We start from the raw sequence: 5,198 nt of genomic DNA, 5'->3' as shown, positions 1-5,198 counted from the left end.
TCGTTGGCATATTCAAGAAAAATACTTGAAGTACATATTTACATAATTTAGATCTTAGAACTCGAGCTGAAATCTGATACTGAATAGACAAGTTTTTAGGGGGTCTTAAAAGGGAATTAATGAATTTTGCTTGTGGAAGAAATATAAATAACATGTGGCCAGACAGAGGATTTCAGTGGCTTTAAACATGCCCACAAATTCTTTGAGATTCCTCCCTTTAAAGAGTGATACCATATTTTCATCCTCTTGAACCCATGCGAATTTTAGTAATTCATATTAAATGAACAGATTACCACAGAAGTGATTCTGCATCATTTGAATCTACGTCAGAAAAGACAGTGGTCTTTCTTCTGGCTCTCTTGTTCTTTGGGGTTGCTTACTCTTAGAACTTAACCATCCATCATGTCATGAGTAAATCAAGCAAAGGCACAAAATGGCCTCGTATAAGTGCTCTAGTCGGAGGCCGAGTGAAGCTGTTAACGACAGACAGAATCGACTACTAGGTATGTGAGTGGCTGAATCTTTAGTTACTTCCATCTTTGGTCCACTGCAGCTCATACCATATGGAGCACAGAAAAACTGTCCTTACGAAGTCCTGCCCAAAATTGCAGATTTGTGAGCAAAATGTATCGGATAGTTGTTTTAAGAGACTCAGTTCTGGGATGATTTTCAACGCAGCAATAGATAACTGGAACATATGATACCTAAAATTGTTGAGTGAGGACAGGATGAGATCATTTATTCAATAAATATGTATTGAGTAGCAACCATGGCAGTAGTCTCAGAATTTAGCCTGAAAATAATGTACAGTCTACGTGATTTAAAACAATCCCTTAAATGTTTTGTATTTTCTCATTTCAGATTTTCTGAGACCACTATGATAAAAACTCTTCATAATCAATGTCCAATTATTTTTTTAATGCAAAAGTGTATAAGAAACGAGTCGTCACAATAAAATGTGGTTCACTATATCAGAAGAGTACTTAGAATGCCAGACCCGGAAATTCAGCTCCAAATTGCTGTACATGCGTCCACGTACATCGATGGTAGAGTTCAGTGATCATATATGTGCGTATATTCTCCAGAAAACTCTGGGAACATGGCTGAAAAGCACCTGTAACTCACTAAGAACAGAGGTATTTCAGAAAATCTGCGAGAAGCTGAGTAACTCTGGATTTTTCAAATGTGCTTCCCATTGTGCACTTTAAGTCAGAGAGACTTAATGTACACTATTAATTCAGAGACACAGAATGTAGCTTAGGAAGCAGCTGTGCGTAGTTAAGTCTCCATGTTACCCCATCCCAATACTTAGTTTTACATTAAGAGTTGTGAGGCGACAGTAATTAAAACATCAATGGAGATAGGTTGACGTACAGATCCCTGTGGCTTCTGACAGGCACCTCTCATAATTACTTTCCCCTCCAATATTAAATGCAGCTGATAAGAGAAAGAAATAAGAGTTTCAGAGGTATAGGGAGGATTTCACTGGAGGAGATGTCTAGCCTTGACTCATTGCCCTTGGTACATGCCCTAGTACTATAAAAACCACCGCCAGCAGGAGGTTAGTCAGGAATGCTATCCCAAAGAAAACTGCTCCCACAGGATCACTATAAAGCATGTGTGTTTGTCGACTTTCCTCATAATGCCCATCATTCATTTTCCTCTCCCAGAACCAGTTCCCTTGTAAATGACTCACTTCTTTTCAAAAGTTGCACATTTGTGTAGAGTTAAGCATATAAGGATATACTGGGTCACAGTCTTTCTTAATACAATAGCATTATTTCCTCTGAATGTTGGTGCATTAAATGGAGCATAAATTCTGTATTCACCATAGCCCCTGTCATGTGGAATTGTTTATTTTTCCATTAAGATTTACTGTTTTATGCCTCATGTTTTATACTACTCTGCTATTAGCTGAATACATGTTTAGGAGTGTTACATCATCTTTGAAAATGTGTCTCTATTGTTATATACTATCTGTCTATGTTTATCCCTGATAATCTTCTCTGTTCTGAAGTCTAATTTACCTGCAATAAATACAGCTATTCCAGCTGTTTTTGGTTAGTGTTTGAATGATATATATTTCTTTAGCCATTGCTTTTAATTTATAAAGGTATTTACATTTAAAATGAGGCTTCATGTAAATATAAGTGGGTTGCTTATTGCTTTTTAAAATCAGATCTGACAATTTCTGTATCTTAACTGTTTAGATCATTAACATTAAAAGTTATTATTGATATAGTTGGATTAGAAATGTATCTTCTTGCTTGTTTTCTATTTGTTGTAGTTTTTAAATATCTTTTTTTCTTTCTCTATCCTTTTCCTTGTTTTAATTGAGAATTTTCCATTATGTCCTTTTATCTCAATTGACTTAATAATATTTATAACTTTTAACTTTTTTAGTAGTTGCCTTAGGGTTTAAAATAGAGATTTTAAATAATCTGAGTCCACCTTCAAATACTATTATACTTCTTTAACTGTAGTGTAAAGATATTATCTTACTTATTCCCAATTTCTCCCTCCTATCCCTTGTACCATTGTTGTCAGACATTCAGTTTACAGCCAATACTTTGTTATTATCATTGCTTGACATGGTTTATTGTTTAGAGCAATTAACAACAAGAAATTAAAAAAGGAGAGTTTTACTTTATTTATTCCATTTCTGATTTTTATTATATTCCATGTTTCTGCTATACCATATTTCTTCTCGCTGGAGAATTTCCTTTAATGTTTCTTACAGAGTAAGTCTATAGGCAATAATTTCCCTCAATTATTGTTTGCTTGAGCAGCACTTTGTTTTTCTGATTTTTGAAGGATATTTTTGCTGAGTGTGAAATTCTGAGTTAATAAGATTTTATCTTCTTTTTTAACAGTTTAAAGAGGTCACTTCATTGCCTTATTGCTTATAGAGTCTTCAATGAAAATAATGCTGTAATTTTTATTCTCGTCTTTGCAAGTATACCACCACCGCCCTCTGCCAGATACCTTCAAGATTTTTTCTTTATCTTTTGCATTTCTGCAGCTCAAACATGCTGCTTCTAGGTGTGGGCTTTTGTTTGTTTATCTCTGTTATTTATCCTATTTGAGTTCTCTAAGGTTCTTGGATTGGCTTGCAGGATAGTGCTTCCTTGTTCTCCCTCTACAGATTAAGCCTTTTTCTTTTATGTTTACTTATTTTTGAGAGAGAAAGGTGGGGAGGGCAGGGGCAGAGAGAGGGAGACACAGAATCCAAAGCAGGCTCCAAACTCTGAGCTGCCAGCTGAGAGGCGTCAGCACAGAGCCTGACACGGGGCCCGAACCCATGAACAGTGAGATCGTGACCTGAGCCTGAGTCGGATACTTAACCGACTAAGCCACCCAGGAGCCCCAGGTTAAGCATTTTAATAAGGGAAATAGGGGCAAAGGATGTTAGCGAATCCCTGCAGTTGCTGTTTTCTTACCCAAGTCAGCACGTCAGAGGTGTTCTCTCCTATGCTCCCCCAAGAAAGCCTGGTGGGTTTCCTAAAGGTGACACCTGAAAAAGGACGGAGACTGCAAATATGAGTGGTCTATAGACTTCTGACTTCCATGCTAGCCCATGCTCAGCCTTCAGCAATGCATTACATTTTATCATTTCATCTTCCTACTGGCTTCTGTGGCGTCTAGTGGCACATTCCCCATGAAAACTAGTGTGTGGGTTCTGTTTTAAGCTGCAGGCCCCCGACTTCTCTATGCCTCCATTTCAGGTTGGTTGTTTGCCTTATGAGCTCAGCTCTCTACATTTTTGAGCTGAAGTTAAAAGTCTAAAGATAAATGTCTTAATACCTATTTATTTATTTATTTATTTGTGAATCAAATAAGTTGATAAACAAAATGCCAACCCGGTTTGGAAAATAAAAATTCAAGAGTACAAAACAGTCATCCCATCGAATCTAAGGCCCTCTAGATGTGCGTCTTTGGGCTGTGACTGGAGCTTGCCAAATCTGCAATTCTGTGAATTGAGTATTATAATGGCAGTTTATCAGGGGCGTACCCCATCACAGAACAAAAAGAGAAAAGTAGACTGGGTCCTCTGAGGTGGAAACTTGGAAAATAATGGAGGAGTGTGAAGAACGTAGTCATTAGGGTCAAGCTGACAAGCAAGAGTTACCTGAAGATGGGACACAGATAGCAGTTGGCATTGACAAAAGATTCAAGAAACTGATCGATATAACAGAGAATCCTGAAGAACAGAATTTATTTCAAGACAGAAGTTTTATGGAGATTTTATCCACTTCTTTTCCCTTACCATTTCATGGGTTTGGTTGTTTTGCCCTATAGAAGGTTTTAGTTGAATCAGTGATATTTTTGTTTTAGTTGTGATACAGGACTCAACTTCTGTTGACAGTGCTTCCTATTGGCTTTCTAAGGTGGTTAAACATAAAACAGCAGAATTTCCAAAATCTTTTTAATGTGCAAACCACTGTATTTTGATATTGAATGATATTGAATTGATTTCCTGAAATATTTTTAGATAGAAGTCTTTCAGCTTTTAACAGTATTGTCATAGATTGAGAAGAAAAAGAAAAAAAAAATCACACGGGTCAACCCCTTTTGTTTTTTTTTTAATGTTTGTTTATTTATTTATTTATTTATTTATTTTTAATAGGGAAAAGCGCGAACTCAGTCCCCCACTACCACAAATTATGCAGTCGAGTTTCCCACATTTGGGGAAATCGCAGGGGTCAGCACATCCGGAGTGCAATGGATAAGCCTTGCCCTGGGAAAACCACCTTCATGATCATGGTATCTCCCCTGCCAGGTAAGTATGTTTATTTATTTTCAAGAGAGAGCACAGGGGAGGGGCAGAGAGAGAGGGAGACGCGGAATCTGAAGCAGGCTCCAGGCTCTGAGCTATCAACACAGAGCCTGATTGGGGCTTAAACCTGCGAACTGTGGGAGGATGACCGGAGCCCATGACCTAAGCTGAAATTGGACACTCAACCAACTGAGCCACCTAGGAGCCCCTAAGATGGGTCAATTCTACCATGTCTTGGTCATAATGCTTCTTGGACCAGTTTATGTTCTACTGAAGAGGCTTAATAATTCCCCTTGCCAAGCTTTCATTTTCTGAGGTGTTGATTATCTATAAAGATAGGGGTTAAAAAATCAAACAGAGTAAAATCATAATAAGTTGAAATCATGTGTGCTCAGTGAAGGAGTGTATTAAATGGTAATAT

General features: G+C 37.5%; 1 non-coding gene across 1 annotated transcript; it reads right to left on the bottom strand.

Moving 5' to 3' along the window:
* Window positions 1-4,624: 4,624 nt before the first annotated feature.
* Window positions 4,625-4,788, bottom strand: LOC125924172 (U1 spliceosomal RNA). Its single transcript, XR_007458336.1, has one exon. It is a non-coding gene; the product is annotated as a U1 spliceosomal RNA (small nuclear RNA).
* Window positions 4,789-5,198: the final 410 nt, after the last annotated feature.

The sequence above is a fragment of the Panthera uncia genome, chromosome B1, assembly GCF_023721935.1.
Source record: "Panthera uncia isolate 11264 chromosome B1, Puncia_PCG_1.0, whole genome shotgun sequence".
Lineage (NCBI taxonomy): Eukaryota > Metazoa > Chordata > Mammalia > Carnivora > Felidae > Panthera > Panthera uncia.
The sequence above is the reverse complement of the archived record's forward strand: the minus strand, read 5'-3'. Positions and strand labels throughout refer to the sequence as shown.